The 20575-nt window shown below is 50.7% G+C and overlaps 7 non-coding genes across 7 annotated transcripts; all 7 read left to right on the top strand.

Annotated features, from left to right (window-relative positions):
* Positions 1-582: 582 nt before the first annotated feature.
* TRNAR-UCG (transfer RNA arginine (anticodon UCG)) lies at positions 583-655 on the top strand. Its single transcript has one exon. It is a non-coding gene; the product is annotated as a tRNA-Arg (tRNA).
* Positions 656-3054: 2399 nt separating this feature from the next.
* Positions 3055-3127, top strand: TRNAR-CCU (transfer RNA arginine (anticodon CCU)). Its single transcript has one exon. It is a non-coding gene; the product is annotated as a tRNA-Arg (tRNA).
* Positions 3128-3773: 646 nt separating this feature from the next.
* On the top strand, positions 3774-3846 carry TRNAR-UCG (transfer RNA arginine (anticodon UCG)). Its single transcript has one exon. It is a non-coding gene; the product is annotated as a tRNA-Arg (tRNA).
* Positions 3847-4644: 798 nt separating this feature from the next.
* On the top strand, positions 4645-4717 carry TRNAR-CCU (transfer RNA arginine (anticodon CCU)). The gene has a single exon. It is a non-coding gene; the product is annotated as a tRNA-Arg (tRNA).
* Positions 4718-5363: 646 nt separating this feature from the next.
* Positions 5364-5436, top strand: TRNAR-UCG (transfer RNA arginine (anticodon UCG)). The gene has a single exon. It is a non-coding gene; the product is annotated as a tRNA-Arg (tRNA).
* A 1520-nt stretch (positions 5437-6956) lies between these two features.
* TRNAQ-UUG (transfer RNA glutamine (anticodon UUG)) lies at positions 6957-7029 on the top strand. The gene has a single exon. It is a non-coding gene; the product is annotated as a tRNA-Gln (tRNA).
* A 2397-nt stretch (positions 7030-9426) lies between these two features.
* TRNAR-CCU (transfer RNA arginine (anticodon CCU)) lies at positions 9427-9499 on the top strand. The gene has a single exon. It is a non-coding gene; the product is annotated as a tRNA-Arg (tRNA).
* Positions 9500-20575: the final 11076 nt, after the last annotated feature.

Here is a 20575-nt window from a genome sequence, read left to right as displayed (position 1 = left end):
ATATTTATGGGGTATTAGGAACTTTGAAATGGTACCATTTTACTTCTGTACTCGTCAGAGTCATGTTGATGTTCTGAAACTACAAAGTCGATTTTTAAACACCTATCTTTGTCAGATGCATTTTTGACCCGGCAGAAGATATTCCATTGGAAAAAATTATTTGAATTGGATTGGTGTAACTGTTGTTTCTAGAGGTGGTGAAAGGCTTTCAGCTACTTAAATAGGGCAAGTCAGGATTCATGAAACGTATACAGCCTTTGAGTGTGTGTAAATTGAAATATCCAGGAAGGAGCAGTTTGTACTACTTTCAAAAAAGTTTCTCTCCACTTCTGGAAACATCCAGAGCTATATAAAGCATAAACTGAGCTTTAATCTCATGAAGAAAGAGGTTTAAATGCAAAAATGAAACCAATAGCTTATCGTACTGGTGACATTCTCATTATATAAATTCCAAAAAAGTGATTTAATTGAAAGGAGCTGAAAAAAAACAACAATGGTTTGTAAACCTAAATAACTATAAATAATATATTTTCCAACCTTGCATACCACCTACAGTATAAAAATAATAGAAGCAGGACACCTGACCGCGTGGACTAATGGATAAGGCGTCTGACTTCGGATCAGAAGATAGAGGGTTCGAGTCCCTTCGTGGTCGGTTTTTGCCAATTGTCACTCAATTCAGGTTTCCATTCAGAATGGAAGCAGGCTCTTCCAATGCTCTTATAGCCATAATGTTCTCATTCCTAATTAATAAAAAAGTGGAGTACATACTGCACATTCATTTAGATTGCATCTTCAGTCTAAAATCTAGTGCATTTAAGTGGCATTAAAAAGTGCTTCTATGTACACGCACTGAATATGTACTAGGTTTGCAGAATTTTGACTTCACAGAATGGGTTTTTAGCTCAAGAGTGTGTAGATGAACTGCAAGGTGTGTAAGTATGTGTTCATGGAGTGCTTCAAGTGTAAAATCTGTATGATTTGTGCAGTTAAAGTGCTAATTTTGCCTACGAGAAAGAAAAGTACTACAGAAGAATTATAAAGGATTGGCACATTGGCTGCCTTTGCTGATGACACAGTTGGCTAATTTGTAAAGCACTGGTCTATTAAGTTGCAGAGTGTGGTTGAACTTGGTTAGTAGACTTGGTACCTGTTTCTGTGTCCTGCTGAAGACAAGGACGGCTTGATACCACTGTCAAAGCCCAGTTTATTGAGAAAGGCATCCATGGAAGAAGAAGTGTTGATTCGAAAATGGTTCTCCTCCAATTTCTCTCCACTTGCTAGAAATACAGAGTCTCCATTATAGCACAGAACAGAGTGTTAAAGTCGGGGATGTAAGAGGATGAAAATGGGAAGTTTACTTATGGAGAGAACTGAGAAATGTCCTGTGTGCAGACACCAGTGTTGGACGAATGAATACATTTAAATAATGCCTCTAGATTGCTGGTATTTGTCTGTGCCTCAGTGGTCTAATGGAAAAGGCACTGTCTTCCTAAGCCAGGGATTGTGGGTTCGAGTCCCATCTGAGGTGCAAACCAATGTCCACTCTTTCTTTTCCAGAAAAATAAATATATTTATTACATGCTTCCTCTCAGAAGCTTATGAGGTATTAGGAACGTTGAAATGGTACCATTTTACTTCTGTACTCGTCAGAGTCATGTTGATGTTCTGAAACTACAAAGTCGATTTTTGAAACACCTGTCTTTGTCAGATGCATTTTTGACCCGGCAGAAGATATTCCTTTGGAAAAAATTATTTGAATTGGATTGGTGTAACTGTTGTTCCTAGAGGTGGTGAAAGGCTTTCAGCTACTTAAATAGGGCAAGTCAGGATTCATGAAACGTAAACAACCTTTGAGTGTGTGTAAATTGGAATATCCAGGAAGGAGCAGTTTGTATTACTTTCAAAACAGTTTCTCTCCACTTCTGCAAACATCCAGAGCTATATAAAGCATACTCTGAGCTTTAATCTCATGAAGAAAGAGGTTTAAATGCAAAAAAGAAAACAATAGCTTCTCGTACTGGTGACATTCTCATTATATAAATTCCAAAAAAGTGATTTAATTGAAAGGAGCTGAAAAAAAACCCCAATGGTTTGTAAACCTAAATAACTATAAATAATATATTTTCCAACCTTGCATACCACCCACAGTATAAAAATAAATGCAGCAGGACACATGACCGCGTGGACTAATGGATAAGGCGTCTGACTTCGGGTCAGAAGATAGAGGGTTCGAGTCCCTTTGTGTTCGTTTTTTGCCAATTGTCACACAATTCAGGTTTCCATTCAGAATGGAAGCAGGCTCTTCCAATACTCTTATAGCCATCATGTTCTCATTCCTAATTAATAAAAAAGTGGAGTACATACTGCACAGTCATTTAGATTGCATCTTCAGTCTAAAATCTAGTGCATTTAAGTGGCATTAAAAAGTGCTTCTATGTACACGCACTGAATATGTACTAGGTTTGCAGAATTTTGACTTCACAGAATGGGTTTTTAGCTCAAGTGTGTGCAGATGAACTGCAAGGTGTGTAAGTATGTGTTCATGGAGTGCTTCAAGTGTAAAATCTGTATGATTTGTGCAGTTAAAGTGCTAATTTTGCCTACGAGAAAGAAAAGTACTACAGAAGAATTATAAAGGATTGGCACATTGGCTGCCTTTGCTGATGACACAGTTGGCTAATTTGTAAAGCACTGGTCCATTAAGTTGCAGAGTGTGGTTGAACTTGGTTAGTAGACTTGGTACCTGTTTCTGTGTCCTGCTGAAGACAAGGACGGCTTGATACCACTGTCAAAGCCCAGTTTATTGAGAAAAGCATCCATGGAAGAAGAAGTGTTGATTCGAAAATGGTTCTCCTCCAATTTCTCTCCACTTGCTAGAAATACAGAGTCTCCATTATAGCACACAACAGAGTGTTAAAGTCTTGGATGGAAGAGCATGAAAATGGGAAGTTTACTTATGGAGAGAACTGAGAAATATCCTGTGTGCAGACACCAGTGTAGGACGATTGAATACATTTAAATAATGCCTCTAGATTGCTGGCATTTATCTGTGCCTCAGTGGCCTAATGGACAAGGCACTGGCCTCCTAAGCCAGGGATTGTGGGATCGAGTCCCATCTGAGGTGCAAACCAATGACCACTCTTACTTTTCCAGAAAAATGAATGTATTTATTACATGCTTCCTCTCAGTAGCTTATGAGGTATTAGGAACTTTGAAATGGTACCATTTTACTTCTGTACTCTTCAGAGTCATGTTGATGTTCTGAAACTACAAAGTTGATTCTTAAACACCTATCTTTGTCAGATGCATTTTTGACCCCGCAGAAGATATTCCTTTGGAAAAAATTATTTGAATTGGAATGGTGTAACTGTTGTTTCTAGAGGTGGTGAAAGGCTTTCAGCTACTTGAATTGGGCTTGTCAGGATTCATGAAATGTATACAACCTTTGAGTGTGTGTAAATTGGAATATCCAGGAAGGAGCAGTTTGTACTACTTTCAAAACAGTTTCTCTCCACTTCTGGAAACATCCAGAGCTATGTAAAGCATTTACTGAGCTTTAATCTCATGAAGAAAGAGGTTTAAATGCAAAAAAGAAAACAATAGCTTATCGTACTGGTGACATTCTGATTATATAGATTCCAAAAAAGTGCTTTAATTGAAAGGAGCTGAAAAAAACCCACAATGGGATGTAAACCTAAATAACTATAAATAATATATTTTCCATCCTTGCATACCACCTACAGTATAAAAATAAACACAGCAGGACACATGACCGCGTGGCCTAATGGATAAGGCGTCTGACTTCGGATCAGAAGATTAAGGGTTTGAGTCCCTTCGTGGTCGGTTTTTGACAATGGTCACACAATTCAGGTTTCCATTCAGAATGGAAACAGGATCTTCCACTACTCTTATAGCCATCAGGTTCTCATTCCTAATTAATAATAAAGTGGAGTACATACTGCACGGTCATTTAGATTGCATCTTCAGTCTAAAATCTAGTGCAATTTAGTGGCATTAAAAAGTGCTTCTATGTATATGCACTGAATATGTACTAGATTTGCAGAATTTTGACAGAATGGGTTTTTAGCTTAAGTGTGTGTAGATGATCTGCAAGGTGTGTAAGTATGTGTTCATGGAGTGCTTCAAGTGTAAAATCTGTATGATTTGTGCAGTTAAAGTGCTAATTTTGCCTCTGAGAAAGAAAAGTACTACAGAAGAATTATAAAGGATTGGCACATTGGCTGCCTTTGCTGATGATACAGATGGCTAATTTGTAAAGCACTGGTCTATTAAGTTGCAGAGTGTGGTTGAACTTGGTTAGTAGACTAGGTGCCTGTTTCTGTGTCCTGCTGAAGACAAGGACGGCTTGATACCACTGTCAAAGCCCTGTTTAACGAGAAAAGCATCCATGGAAGAAGAAGTGTTGATTCGAAAACGGTTCTCCTCCAATTTCTCTCCACGTGCTACAAATGCAGAGTATCCATTATAGCACAGAACAGAGTGTTAAAGTCGGGGATGGAAGAGGATGAAAATGGGAAGTTTACTTATGGAGAGTACTGAGAAATGTCCTGTGTGCAGACACCAGTGTTGGACGATTGAATACATTTAAATAATGCCTCTAGATTGCTGGTATTTATCTTTGCCTCAGTGGCCTAATGGATAAGGCACTGGCCTCCTAAGCCAGGGATTGTGGGTTTGAGTCCCAACTGAGGTGCAAACCGATGTCCGCTCTTATTTTTCCAGAAAAATAAATATATTTATTACATGCTTCCTCTCAGAAGCTTATGAGGTATTAGGAACTTTGAAATGGTACCATTTTACTTCTGTACTCTTTAGAGTCATGTTGATGTTCTGAAACTACAAAGTCGATTTTTGAAACACCTATCTTTGTCAGATGCATTTTTGACCCGGCAGAAGATATTCCTTTGGAAAAAATTTTTTGAATTGGATTGGTGTAACTGTTGTTTCTAGAGGTGCTGAAAAGCTTTCAGCTACCTGAATAGGGCAAGTCAGGATTCATGAAACGTATACAACCTTTGAGTGTGTGTAAATTGGAATATCCAGGAAGGAGCAGTTTGTTCTACTTTCAAAACAGTTTCTCTCCACTTCTGGAAACATCCAGAGCTATATAAAGCATAAACTGAGCTTTAATCTCATGTAGAAAGACGTTTAAATGCAAAAAAGAAAACAATAGCTTATCGTACTGGTGACATTCTCATTATATAAATTCCAAAAAGGTGATTTAATTGAAAGGAGCTGAAAAACCCCACAATGGTTTGTAAACCTAAATAACTATAAATAATATATTTTCCAACCTTGCATACCACCTACAGTATAAAAATAAACGCAGCAGGACACATGACCGCGTGGCCTAATGGATAAGGCGTCTGACTTCGGATCAGAAGATTGAGGGTTCGAGTCCCTTCGTGGTCGGTTTTTGACAATGGTCACACAATTCAGGATTCCATTTAGAATGGAAGCAGGCTCTTCCAATACTCTTATAGCCATCATGTTCTCATTCCTAATTAATAATAAAGTGGAGTACATACTGCACAGTCATTTAGATTGCATCTTCAGTCTAAAATCTAGTGCATTTAAGTGGCATTAAAAAGTGCTTCTATGTACACGCACTGAATATGTACTCGGTTTGCAGAATTTTGACTTTACACAATGGGTTTTTAGCTTAAGTGTGTGTAGATGAACTGCAAGGTGTGTAAGTATGTGTTCATGGAGTGCATCAAGTGTAAAATCTGTATGATTTGTGCAGTTAAAGTGCTAATTTTGCCTACTAGAAAGAAAAGTACTACAGAAGAATTATAAAGGATTGGCACATTGGCTGCCTTTGCTGATGACACAGTTGGCTAATTTTAAAGCACTGGTCTATTAAGTTGCAGAGTGTGGTTGAACTTGGTTAGTAGACTTGGTGCCTGTTTCTGTGTCCTGCTGAAGACAAGGACGACTTGATACCATTGTCAAAACCCAGTTTATTGAGAAAAGCATCCATGGAAAAAGAAGTGTTGATTCGAAAATGGTTCTCCTCCAATTTCTCTCCACTTGCTAGAAATACAGAGTCTCCATTATAGCACAGAACAGAGTTTAAAGTTGGGAATGGAAGAGGATGAAAATGGGAAGTTTACTTATGGAGAGAACTGAGAAATGTCCTGTGTGCAGACACCAGTGTTGGACGATTGAATACATTTAAATAATGCCTCTAGATTTTTCTGGCATTTATCTGTGCCTCAGTGGCCTAATGGATAAGGCACTGGCCTCCTAAGCCACGGACTGTGGGTTTGAGTCCCATCTGAGGTGCAAACCAATGTTCGCTCTTACTTTTCCAGAAAAATAAATATATTTATTACATGCTTCCTCTCAGAAGCTTATGAGGTATTAGGAACTTTGAAATGGTACCATTTTACATCTGTACTCTTCAGAGTCATGTTGATGTTCTGAAACTACAAAGTAGATTTTTAAACACCTATCTTTGTCAGATGCATTTTTGACCCGGCAGAAGATATTCCTTTGGAAAAAATGATTTGAATTGGATTGGTGTAACTGTTGTTTCTAGAGGTGGTGAAAGGCTTTCAGGCACTTGAATAGGGCAAGTCAGGATTCATGAAACGTATTCAACCTTTGAGTGTGTGTAAATTGGAATATCCAGGAAGGAGCAGTTTGTACTACTTTCAAAACAGTTTCTCTCCACTTCTGGAAACATCCAGAGCTATATAAAGCATACTCTGAGCTTTAATCTCATGAAGAAAGAGGTTTAAATGCAAAAAGAAAACAATAGCTTATCGTACTGGTGACATTCTCATTATATAAATTCCAAAAAGGTGATTTAATTGAAAGGAGCTGAAAAACCCCACAATGGTTTGTAAACCTAAATAACTATAAATAATATATTTTCCAACCTTGCATACCACCTACAGAATAAAAATAAACGCAGCAGGACACATGACCGCGTGGCCTAATGGATAAGGCGTTTGACTTTGGATCAGAAGATTGAGGGTTCGAGTCCCTTCGTGGTCGGTTTTTGACAATGGTCACACAATTCAGGTTTCCATTCAGAATGGAAGCAGGCTCTTCCAATACTCTTATAGCCATCATGTTCTCATTCCTAATTAATAATAAAGTGGAGTACATACTGCACAGTCATTTAGATTGCATCTTCAGTCTAAAATCTAGTGCATTTAAGTGGCATTAAAAAGTGCTTCTATGTACACGCACTGAATATGTACTAGGTTTGCAGAATGTTGACTTTACACAATGGGTTTTAGCTTAAGTGTGTGTAGATGAACTGCAAGGTGTGTAAGTATGTGTTCATGGAGTGCTTCAAGTGTAAAATCTGTATGATTTGTGCAGTTAAAGTGCTAATTTTGCCTATGAGAAAGAAAAGTACTACAGAAGAATTATAAAGGATTGGTACATTGGCTGCCTTTGCTGATGACACAGATGGCTAATTTGTAAAGCACTGGTCTATTAAGTTGCAGAGTGTGGTTGAACTTGGTTAGTAGACTTGGTGCCTGTTTCTGTGTCCTGCTGAAGACAAGGACAGCTTGATACCACTGTCAAAGCCCAGTTTATTAAGAAAAGCATCCATGGAAGAAGAAGTGTTGATTCGAAAATGGTTCTCCTCCAATTTCTCTCCACTTGCTAGAAATACAGAGTCTCCATTATAGCACACAACAGAGTGTTAAAGTCGGGGATGGAAGAGGATGAAAATGGGAAGTTTACTTATGGAGAGAACTGAGAAATATCCTGTGTGCAGACACCAGTGTCGGACGATTGAATACATTTAAATAATGCCTCTAGAATGCTGGCATTTAACTGTGCCTCAGTGGCCTAATGGATAAGTCAGTGACCTCCTAGGCCAGGGATTGTGGGTTCAAGTCCCATCTGAGGTGCAAACCAATGTCCACTCTTACTTTTCCAGAAAAATAAATATATTTATTACATGTTTCCTCTCAGATGTTTATGAGGTATTAGGAACTTTGAAATGGTACCATTTTACTTCTGTACTCGTCAGAGTCATGTTGATGTTCTGAAACTACAAAGTCGATTTTTAAACACCTATCTTTGTCAGATGCATTTTTGACCCGGCAGAAGATACTCCATTGGAAAAAATTATTTGAATTGGATTGGTGTAACTGTTGTTTCTAGAGGTGGTGAAAGGCTTTCAGCTACTTAAATAGGGCAAGTCAGGATTCATGAAACGTATACAGCCTTTGAGTGTGTGTAAATTGGAATATCCAGGAAGGAGCAGTTTGTACTACTTTCAAAAAAGTTTCTCTCCACTTCTGGAAACATCCAGAGCTATATAAAGCATAAACTGAGCTTTAATCTCATGAAGAAAGAGGTTTAAATGCAAAAATGAAAACAATAGCTTATCGTACTGGTGACATTCTCATTATATAAATTCCAAAAAAGTGATTTAATTGAAAGGAGCTGAAAAAAAACCACAATGGTTTGTAAACCTAAATAACTATAAATAATATATTTTCCAACCTTGCATACCACCTACAGTATAAAAATAAGAGAAGCAGGACACATGACCGCGTCGACTAATGGATAAGGCGTCTGACTTCGGATCAGAAGATAGAGGGTTCGAGTCCCTTCGTGGTCGGTAATTGCCAATTGTCACTCAATTCAGGTTTCCATTCAGAATGGAAGCAGGCTCTTCCAATACTCTTATAGCCATCATGTTCTCATTCCTAATTAATAAAAAAGTGGAGTACATACTGCACAGTCATTTAGATTGCATCTTCAGTCTAAAATCTAGTGCATTTAAGTGGCATTAAAAAGTGCTTCTATGTACACGCACTGAATATGTACTAGGTTTGCAGAATTTTGACTTCACAGAATGGGTTTTTAGCTCAAGTGTGTGCAGATGAACTGCAAGGTGTGTAAGTATGTGTTCATGGAGTGCTTCAAGTGTAAAATCTGTATGATTTGTGCAGTTAAAGTGCTAATTTTGCCTACGAGAAAGAAAAGTACTACAGAAGAATTATAAAGGATTGGCACATTGGCTGCCTTTGCTGATGACACAGTTGGCTAATTTGTAAAGCACTGGTCTATTAAGTTGCAGAGTGTGGTTGAACTTGGTTAGTAGACTTGGTACCTGTTTCTGTGTCCTGCTGAAGACAAGGACGGCTTGATACCACTGTCAAAGCCCAGTTTATTGAGAAAAGCATCCATGGAAGAAGAAGTGTTGATTCGAAAATGGTTCTCCTCCAATTTCTCTCCACTTGCTAGAAATACAGAGTCTCCATTATAGCACACAACAGAGTGTTAAAGTCTTGGATGGAAGACCATGAAAATAGGAAGTTTACTTATGGAGAGAACTGAGAAATGTCCTGTGTGCAGACACCAGTGTAGGACGATTGAATACATTTAAATAATGCCTCTAGATTGCTGGCATTTATCTGTGCCTCAGTGGCCTAATGGATAAGGCACTGGCCTCCTAAGCCAGGGAATGTGGGATCGAGTCCCATCTGAGGTGCAAACTACTGTCCACTCTTACTTTTCCAGAAAAATAAATTTATTTATTACATGCTTCCTCTCAGTAGCTTATGAGGTATTAGGAACTTTGAAATGGTACCATTTTACTTCTGTACTCTTCAGAGTCATGTTGATGTTCTTAAACTACAAAGTTGATTTTTAAACACCTATCTTTGTCAGATGCATTTTTGACCCGGCAGAAGATATTCCTTTGGAAAAAATTATTTGAATTGGAATGGTGTAACTGTTGTTTCTAGAGGTGGTGAAAGGCTTTCAGCTACTTGAATTGGGCTTGTCAGGATTCATGAAATGTATACAACCTTTGAGTGTGTGTAAATTGGAATATCCAGAAAGGAGCAGTTTGTACTACTTTCAAAACAGTTTCTCTCCACTTCTGGAAACATCCAGAGCTATGTAAAGCATTTACTGAGCTTTAATCTCATGAAGAAAGAGGTTTATATGCAAAAAAGAAAACAATAGCTTATCGTACTGGTGACATTCTGATTATATAGATTCCAAAAAAGTGCTTTAATTGAAAGGAGCTGAAAAAAAACCACAATGGGATGTAAACCTAAATAACTATTAATAATATATTTTCCATCCTTGCATACCACCTACAGTATAAAAATAAACAAAGCAGAACACATGACCGCGTGGCCTAATGGATAAGGCATCTGACTTCGGATCAGAAGATTGACGGTTTGAGTACCTTCGTGGTCGGTTTTTGACAATGGTCACACAATTCAGGTTTCCATTCAGAATGGAAACAGGATCTTCCAATACTCTTATAGCCATCAGGTTCTCATTCCTAATTAATAATAAAGTGGAGTACATACTGCACGGTCGTTTAGATTGCATCTTCAGTCTAAAATCTAGTGCAATTTAGTGGCATTAAAAAGTGCTTCTATGTACATGCACTGAATATGTACTAGATTTGCAGAATTTTGACAGAATGGGTTTTTAGCTTAAGTGTGTGTAGATGATCTGCAAGGTGTGTAAGTATGTGTTCATGGAGTGCTTCAAGTGTAAAATCTGTATGATTTGTGCAGTTAAAGTGCTAATTTTGCCTATGAGAAAGAAAAGTACTACAGAAGAATTATAAAGGATTGGCACATTGGCTGCCTTTGCTGATGACACAGATGGCTAATTTGTAAAGCACTGGTCTATTAAGTTGCAGAGTGTGGTTGAACTTGGTTAGTAGACTAGGTGCCTGTTTCTGTGTCCTGCTGAAGACAAGGACGGCTTGATACCACTGTCAAAGCCCTGTTTAATGAGAAAAGCATCCATGGAAGAAGAAGTGTTGATTCGAAAACGGTTCTCCTCCAATTTCTCTCCACTTGCTACAAATGCAGAGTATCCATTATAGCACAGAACAGAGTGTTAAAGTCGGGGATGGAAGAGGATGAAAATGGGAAGTTTACTTATGGAGAGAACTGAGAAATGTCCTGTGTGCAGACACCAGTGTTGGACGATTGAATACATTTAAAAATGCCTCTAGATTGCTGGAATTTATCAGTGCCTCAGTGGCCTAATGGATAAGGCACTGGCCTCCTAAGCCAGGGATTGTGGGTTTGAGTCCCATCTGAAGTGCAAACCAATGTCCACTCTTACTTTTCCAGAAAAATAAATATATTTATTACATGCTTCCTCTCAGATGATTATGAGGTATTAGGAACTTTGAAATGGTACCATTTTACTTCTGTACTCTTCAGAGTCATGTTGATGTTCTGAAACTACAAAGTTGATTTTTAAACACCTATCTTTGTCAGATGCATTTTTGACCCGGCAGAAGATATTCCTTTGGAAAAAATTATTTGAATTGGAATGGTGTAACTGTTGTTTCTAGAGGTGGTGAAAGGCTTTCAGCTACTTGAATTGGGCTTGTCAGGATTCATGAAATGTATACAACCTTTGAGTGTGTGTAAATTGGAATATCCAGAAAGGAGCAGTTTGTACTACTTTCAAAACAGTTTCTCTCCACTTCTGGAAACATCCAGAGCTATGTAAAGCATTTACTGAGCTTTAATCTCATGAAGAAAGAGGTTTATATGCAAAAAAGAAAACAATAGCTTATCGTACTGGTGACATTCTGATTATATAGATTCCAAAAAAGTGCTTTAATTGAAAGGAGCTGAAAAAAAACCACAATGGGATGTAAACCTAAATAACTATTAATAATATATTTTCCATCCTTGCATACCACCTACAGTATAAAAATAAACAAAGCAGAACACATGACCGCGTGGCCTAATGGATAAGGCAGTGGTCTTCAAACCTGTCCTGGCGCCCCGTATCCATGCCAGATTTTTGGGATATCCCCATCTGGTGATCACGGTTCGATCCCCGGCACCGGGAGTACGTGGTTGTCCGACATTCGGTCGGATGTGCTTTTACGTACCGGATCGGAATCGGCCCCAATAAAATTGTACGTGAAATATATAGCAAGTCAACCTGAAATCTGCTGGGTCAGAATGGGCTCGATTCCGATCCGTGTCGGAAGGTTAGGAGTCCGTACGAATTTGTCGGGACGGCATGGCAGAGTGCCCGGGATGGGCTCCATGGCTCTTGGGCAGTCGTCCCCCGGGCGTCCGGGGCTCCATCCAGGCCGACGGCATGGCAGAGTGCCCGGGACGGGCTCCATGCGTCCCGGGCATTCGTCCCCCGGGCATCCGGGGCTCCATCCAGGCCAGCGGCATGGCAGAGTGCCCGGGACGGGCTCCATGCATCCCGGGCCTTCGTCCCCCGGGCGTCCGGGGCTCCATCCAGGCTGACGGCATGGCAGAGTGCCCGGGTCGGGCTCCATGGTTTCCAGGGTGGTCCTCCCCTGGGTGTCGGGGCGCTCCAGGCCGACGGCATGGAAAAGTGCCCAGGACGGGCTCCATGCGTCCCGGGCATTCGTCCCGGGACGGGGACGGGGTGGGGAAGAGTCCAGGCGGCTTCACCTCCATGCCCGGCCATCTGATCGGCCAGATTCCCTCGGCCATCTGGTCGCCCGCAACGCTTTCCTATGGGGGGGACCAGATGGCCGAACTTCCCTGGAAGTCCCGATGAGGTGCCATTCGCCTCCCGGATCCCAGCTAGGGCTCCATGAGGTCGGGTTCTTTCACGCCTTGGGTCCCCTCTGTCACCTCGCGTGCACAGATTACAAGAAAAGGGGGTAATTTTGCTCCGGATTACTAGGGAGAAGGGTACACCCGGACACCCCTCCGAGGGTGGTGGTTCTCTGCCATGGGGACCAGATGGGCTATGCCTGGGCAACACCTCCCTAGGCCATCCGGGGCTTCCTTCCTCCAGGCCAACTGCATGTCAAATTGCCCAGGACGGGCTCCATGGCTCCTGGGCAGTCGTCCCCCGGGTGTCCAGGGCTCCATCCAGGCTGACGGCATGGAAAAGTGCCCAGGACAGGCTCCATGCGTCCCAGGCATTCATCCCCCGGGCGTCCGGGGCTCCATCTAGGCTGACGGTATGGCAGAGTGCCCAGGTCGGGCTCCATGGTTTTCATGGTGGTCCTCCCCTGGGTGTCTGGGGGCTCCAGGCCGAAGGCATGGAAAAGTGCCCAGGACGGGCTCCATGCGTCCCGGGCATTCGTCCCCTGGGCGTTCGGGGCTCCATCTAGGCTGACGGTATGGCAGAGTGCCCGGGTCGGGCTCCATGGTTTTCACGATGGTCCTCCCATGGGTGTCTGGGGGCTCCAGGCCGAAGGCATGGAAAAGTGCCCAGGACGGGCTCCATGCGTCCCGGGCATTCGTCCCCCGGGCGTCCGGGGCTCCATCCAGGCTGACGGTATGGCAGAGTGCCCGGGTCGGGCTCCATGGTTTTCACGGTGGTCCTCCCCTGGGTGTCTGGGGGCTCCAGGCCGAAGGCATGGAAAAGTGCCCAGGACGGGCTCCATGCGTCCCGGGCATTTGTCCCCCGGGCGTCCGGGGCTCCATCCAGGCTGACGGCATGGCAGAGTGCCCGGGTCGGGCTCCATGGCTTTCACGGTGGTCCTCCCCTGGGTGTCTGGGGGCTCCAGGCCGAAGGCATGGAAAAGTGCCCAGGACGGGCTCCATGCGTCCGGGGCACGGGGACGGGGACAGGGTCGGGAGAGTCCAGGCGGCTTCACTTCCGTGTCCAGCCATCTGATCGCCCAGATTCCCTCGGCCATCTGGTCACCCGGATCCCCTCGGGCATCTGGTCGCCCGCAACGCTTTCTTATGGGGCGACCAGATGGCCGAACTTCCCTGGAAGTCCCGATGAGGTGCCATTTGCCGCCCGGATCCCAGCGAGGGCTCCAGGAGGTCGGGTACATTCGCGCCTTGGGTCCCCTCTGTCACCTCGCGTGCACAGATTACAAGAAAAGGGGGTAATTTTCCTCTGGATTACTAGGGAGAAGGGTACGCCTGGACACCCCTCCGAGGTTGGTGGTTCCCTGCCATGGGGACCAGATGGGCTATGCCTGGGCAACACCTCCCTAGGCCACCCGGGGCTTCCTTCCTCCAGGCCAACTGCATGTCAAATTGCCCAGGACGGGCTCCATGGCTCCTGGGCAGTCGTCCCCCGGGCGTCCGGGGCTCCATCTAGGCTGACGGTATTGAAGAGTGCCCAGGTCGGGCTCCATGGTTTTCACGGTGGTCCTCCCCTGGGTGTCTGGGGGCTCCAGGCCGAATGCATGGAAAGTGCCCAGAACGGGCTCCATGCGTCCCGGGCATTCGTCCCCTGGGCGTCCGGGGCTCCATCTAGGCTGACGGTATGGCAGAGTGCCCAGGTCGGGCTCCATGGTTTTCACGGTGGTCCTCCCCTGGGTGTCTGGGGGCTCCAGGCCGAAGGCACGGAAAAGTGCCCAGGACGGGCTCCATGCATCCCGGACATTCGCCCGGGCGTCCGGGGCTCCATCCAGGCTGACGGCATGGCAGAGTGCCCGGGTCGGGCTCCATGGGTCCCGGGCAGCCCTCCCCCGGGCGTCCGAGGCTCCCACCTCCAGGCCGACGGCATGTCAAAGTGCCCAGGACGGGCTCCATGAGTCCGGGACAGTCCTCCCCCGGGCGTCCGGGACACCCATCTCCATGAGGCCAACAGCATTGGCAAAGTACCCGGGACGGGCTCCATGGGTCCCGGGCAGACCTCCCCCGGGCGTCCGGGGCACCCATCTCCATGAGGCCAACGGCATTGGCAAAGTACCCAGGACGGGCTCCATGGGTCCCGGGCAGACCTCCCCCGGGCATCCGGGGCACCCATCTCCATGAGGCCAACGGCATTGGCAAAGTACCCAGGACGGGCTCCATGGGTCCCGGGCAGACCTCCCCCGGGCGTCCGGGGCATCCATCTCCATGAGGCCAACGGCATTGGCAAAGTACCCGGGAAGGGCTCCATGGGTCCCGGGTAGACCTCCCGCGGGCATCCGGGGCACCCATCTCCATGAGGCCAACGGCATTGGCAAAGTACCCAGGACGGGCTCCATGGGTCCCGGGCAGACCTCTCCCGGGCATCCGGGGCACCCATCTCCATGAGGCCAACGGCATTGGCAAAGTACCCAGGACGGGCTCCATGGGTCCCGGGCAGACCTCCCCCGGGCGTCCGGGGCATCCATCTCCATGAGGCCAACGGCATTGGCAAAGTACCCGGGAAGGGCTCCATGGGTCCCGGGTAGACCTCCCGCGGGCGTCCGGGGCACCCATCTCCATGAGGCCAACGCCATTGGCAAAGTACCCGGGAAGGGCTCCATGGGTCCCGGGTAGACCTCCCCCCGGGCGTCCGGGGCACCCATCTCCATGAGGCCAACGGCATTGGCAAAGTACCCAGAACGGGCTCCATGGGTCCTGGGCAGACCTCCCCCGGGCGTCCGGGGCATCCATCTCCATGAGGCCAACAGCATTGGCAAAGTACCCGGGAAGGGCTCCATGGGTCCCGGGTAGACCTCCCGCGGGCGTCCGGGGCACCCATCTCCATGAGGCCAACGCCATTGGCAAAGTACCCGGGAAGGGCTCCATGCGTCCCGGGTAGACCTCCCCCCGGGCGTCCGAGGCACCCATCTCCATTAGGCCAACGGCATTGGCAAAGTACCCAGGACGGGGTCCATGGGTCCCGGGCAGACCTCCCCCCCGGGCGTCCGGGGCACCCACCTCCAGGCCGACGGCATGTCAAAGTACCCAGGACGGGCTCCACGGGTCCCGGGCATTCCTCCCCCAGGTCGTCCGGGCCCTAGAGCTCCGGTGGTCCAACCTGCGCCTGAGGCCCTGCCGGGGTCCAAGAGCCCTGCCTTGCGTGGGCAGGCAGTCAGGAACCCTACCGCGAAGGCTTGGGATGGATGGGGAGCTGGGAGTCGTTTCGATCCCGGCCATCTGGTCGCCCGCGATGCTTTCCAATGGGGCGACCAGATGGCCGGGCTTCCCTGGAAGTCCCGATGAGGTGCCATTCGCCTCCCGGATCCCAGCTAGGGCTCCATGAGGTCGGGTTCTTTTACGCCTTGGGTCCCCTCTGTCACCTCGCGTGCACGGATTGCAAGAAAGGGGGGTAATTTCCCTCTGGATTACTAGGGGCAGGGTATGCCCGGACACCCCTCCAGGGCTGGTGGTTCTCTGCCCGGGGGACCAGATGAGATATGCCTGGGCAACACCTCCCCCGGGCGTCTGGGGGCTCCCTTCCCCGGGCCAACGGCATGCCGGAGTTCCCAGGACGGGCTCCACGGGTCCCAGGCGTCCGGGGCTCCCTTCCCCGGTCTGACGGCTTGTCAGAGTGCCCAGGACGGGCTCCACGGTTCCCGGGCGTCCGGGGTTCCCTTCCCCGGGTCAGCGGCATGTCAGAGTGCCCAGGACGAGTTCCACGGGTCCCGGGCAGTCCTCCCCCCGGGCGTCCGGGGTTCCCTTCCCCGGGCCAGCGGCATGTCAGAGTGCACAGGACGGGCTCCACGGGTCCCGGGCGTCCGGGGCTCCCTTCCCCGGGCCAACGGCTTGTCAGAGTGCCCAGAACAGGCTCCACGGGTCCAGGGCGTCCGGGGCTCCCTTCCCCGGGCCAGCGGCTTGTCAGAGTGCCCAGGCCGGGCTCCACGGTTCCCGGGCGTCCGGGGTTCCCTTCCCCGGGCCAGCGGCATGTCAGTGTGCCCAAGACAGGCCCCACGGGTCCCGGGCGTCCGGGGCTCCCTTCCCCGGGCCAACGGCTTGTCAGAGTGCCCAGGACGGGCTCCACGGGCCCCGGGCGTCCGGGGCTCCCTTCCCCGGGCCAACGGCTTGTCAGAGTGCCCAGGACGGGCTCCACGGGTCCCGGGCGTCCAGGGCTCCCTTCCCCGGGCCAACGGCTTGTCAGAGTGCCCAGGACGGGCTCCACGGGCCCTGGGCGTCCGGGGCTCCCTTCCCCGGGCCAACGGCTTGTCAGAGTGCCCAGGACGGGCTCCACGGTTCCCGGGCATCCGGGGTTCCCTTCCCCGGGCCAGTGGCATGTCAGAGTGCCCAGGACGAGTTCCACGGGTCCCGGGCAGTCCTCCCCCCGGGCGTCCGGGGCTCCATCCAGGCTGACGGCATGGCAGAGTGCCCGGGTCGGGCTCCATGGTTTTCAGGGTGGTCCTCCCCTGGGTGTTGGGGCGCCCCAGGCCAATGGCATGGAAAAAAGTGCCCAGGATGGGCTCCATGCGTCCTGGGCATTCGTCCCCCGGGCGTCCGGGGCTCCATCCAGGCTGACGGCATGGCAGAGTGCCCGGGTCGGGCTCCATGGTTTTCAGGGTGGTCCTCCCCTGGGTGTCGGGGCGCCCCAGGCCAATGGCATGGGAAAGTGCCCAGGATGGGCTCCATGCGTCCTGGGCATTCGTCCCCTGGGCCTCCGGGGCTCCATCCAGGCTGACGGCATGGCAGAGTGCCCGGGTCGGGCTCCGTGGTTTTCAGGGTGCTCCTCCCCTGGGTGTCGGGGCGCTCCAGGCCGACGGCATGGAATAGTGCCCAGGACGGGCTCCATGCGTCCCGGGCCTTCGTCCCCCGGGCGCCCGAGGCTCCATCCGGGCTGACGGCATGGCAGAGTGCCCGGGTCGGGCTCCGTGGTTTTCAGGGTGGTCCTCCCCTGGGTGTCGGGGTGCTCCAGGCCGACGGCATGGAAAAGTGCCCAGGACGGGCTCCATGCGTCCCGGGCCTTCGTCCCCCGGGCGCCCGAGGCTCCATTCAGGCTGACGGCATGGCAGAGTGCCCGGGTCGGGCTCCATGGTTTCCAGGGTGGTCCTCCGCTGGGTGTCGGGGCGCTCCAGGCCGACGGCATGGAAAAGTGCCCAGGACGGGCTCCATGCGTTCTGGGCATTCGTCCCGGGACGGGGTGGGGAAGAGTCCAGGCGGCTTCACCTCCATGCCCGGCCATCTGATCGGCCAGATTCCCTCGGCCATCTGGTCGCCCGCAACTCTTTCCTATGGGGGGACCAGATGGCCGAACTTCCCTGGAAGTCCCGATGAGGTGCCATTCGCCTCCCGGATCCCAGCGAGGGCTCCATGAGGTCGGGTTCTTTCACGCCTTGGGTCCCCTCTGTCACCTCGCGTACACAGATTACAAGAAAAGGGGGTAATTTTCCTCCGGATTACTAGGGAGAAGGGTTAGCCCGGACACCCCTCCGAGGCTGGTGGTTCTCTGCCATGGGGACCAGATGGGCTATGCCTGGGCAACACCTCTCTAGGCCACCCGGGGCTTCCTTCCTCCAGGCCAACTGCATGTCAAATTGCCCAGGACGGGCTCCATGGCTCCTGGGCAGTCGTCCCCCGGGCGTCCGGGGCTCCATCCAGGCTGACGGCATGGAAAAGTGCCCAGGACAGGCTCCATGCGTTCCGGGCATTCATCCCCCGGGCGTCCGGGGCTCCACCTAGGCTGACGGTATGGAAGAAAGCCCAGGTCGGGCTCCATGGTTTTCACGGTGGTCCTCCCCTGGGTGTCTGGGGGCTCCAGGCCGAATGCATGGAAAAGTGCCCAGGACGGGCTCCATGCGTCCCGGGCATTCGTCCCCTGGGCGCCCGGGGCTCCATCTAGGCTGACGGTATGGCAGAGTGCCCAGGTCGGGCTCCATGGTTTTCACGGTGGTCCTCCCCTGGGTGTCTGGGGGCTCCAGGCTGAAGGCACGGAAAAGTGCCCAGGACGGGCTCCATGCATCCTGGGCATTCGTCCCCTGGGCGTCCGGGGCTCCATCCAGGCTGACGGCATGGCAGAGTGCCCGGGTCGGGCTCCATGGGTCCCGGGCAGCCCTCCCCCGGGCGTTCGGGGCTCCCACCTCCAGGCCGACGGCATGTCAAAGTGCCCAGGACGGGCTCCATGAGTCCCGGGCAGACCTCCCCCGGGCATCCGGGGCACCCATCTCCATGAGGCCAACGGCATTGGCAAAGTACCCAGGACGGGCTCCATGGGTCCCGGGCAGACCTCCCCCGGGCGTCCGGGGCACCCATCTCCATGAGGCCAACGGCATTGGCAAAGTACCCGGGAAGGGCTCCATGGGTCCCGGGTAGACCTCCCCCGGGCGTCCGGGGCACCCATCTCCATGAGGCCAACGGCATTGGCAAAGTACCCAGGACGGGCTACATGGGTCCCGGGCAGACCTCCCCCCCGGGCGTCCGGGGCTCCCACCTCCAGGCCGACGGAATGTCAAAGTACCCAGGACGGGCTCCTTGGGTCCCGGGCAGCTTCCCCCGGGCGTCCGGGGCACCCACCTCCAGGCCGACGGCATGTCAAAGTACCCAGGACGGGCTCCACGGGTCCCGGGCATTCCTCCCCCAGGTCGTCTGGGCCCTAGAGCTCCGGTGGTCCAACCTGCGCCTGAGGCCCAGCCGGGGTCCAAGAGCCCTGCCTTGCGTGGGCAGGCAGTCAGGAACCCTACCGCGAAGGCTTGGGATGGATGGGGAGCTGGGAGTCCTTTCGATCCCGGCCATCTGGTCGCCCGCGATGCTTTCCAATGGGGCGACCAGATGGCCGGGCTTCCCTGGAAGGCCCGATGAGGTGCCATTCGCCTCCCGGATCCCAGCTAGGGCTCCATGAGGTCGGGTTCTTTTACGCCTTGGGCCCCCTCTGTCACCTCGCGTGCACGGATTACAAGAAAGGGGGGTAATTTCCCTCTGGATTACTAGGGGCAGGGTACGCCCGGACACCCCTCCAGGGCTGGTGGTTTTCTGCCCGGTTGACCAGATGAGATATGACTGGGCAACACCTCCCCCAGGCGTCTGGGGGCTCCATTCTCCGGGCCAACGGCATGGCTCAATGCCCAGGACGGGCTCCACGTGTCCCGGACAGACCTCCCCTGGGCGTACGGGGCACCCATCTCCAGGAGGCCAACGGGATGGCAAAGTACCCGGGAAGGGCTCCACGGGTCCCGGGCAGCCTTCCCCCCGGGCGTCCGGGGCTCCCACCTCCAGGCCGACGGCATGTCACACTGCCCAGGACGGGCTCCATGGGCCCCGGACAGACCTCCCCCGGGCGTCCGGGGCACCCATCTCCAGGAGGCCAACGGGATTGCAAAGTACCCGGGAAGGGCTCCACGGGTCCCGGGCAGCCTTCCCCCGGGCGTCCGGGGCTCCCACCTCCAGGCCGACGGCATGTCACACTGCCCAGGACGGGCTCCATGGGCCCCGGACAGACCTCCCCCGGGCGTCCGGGGCACCCATCTCCAGGAGGCCAACGGGATGGCAGAGTAACCGGGAAGGGCTCCATGGGTCCCGGGCAGTCCTCCCCCGGGCGTCCGGGGCTCCCACCTCCAGGACGACGGCATGTCAAAGTGCCCAGGACGGGCTCCACGGGCCCCGGGCAGCCCTCCCCCCGGGCATTCGGGGCACACATCTCCAGGAGGCCAACGGCGTTGCAAAGTACCCGGGAAGGGCTCCACGGGTACCGGGCAGTCCTCCCCCCCGGGCGTCCGGGGCACCCATCTCCATGAGGCCAACGGCATTGGCAAAGTACCCGGGAAGGGCTCCACAGGTCCCGGACAGGCCTCCCCCGGGTGTCCCGGGCACCCTCCTCCAGGCCGACGGCATGTCAAAGTGTCCAGGACGGGCTCCATGGGTCCCGGGCAGCCCGCTCCCGGGCCTCCGGGGCTCCCACCTCCAGGCCGACGGCATGTCAAAGTGCCCAGGACGGGATCCACGGGTACCGGGCA

Source organism: Lissotriton helveticus, chromosome 5_1 (assembly GCF_964261635.1).
Source record: "Lissotriton helveticus chromosome 5_1, aLisHel1.1, whole genome shotgun sequence".
Classification (NCBI taxonomy): Eukaryota; Metazoa; Chordata; class Amphibia; order Caudata; family Salamandridae; genus Lissotriton; species Lissotriton helveticus.
Note: the sequence above shows the minus strand (reverse complement) of the source record. Positions and strands in the feature narration are given on the sequence as shown.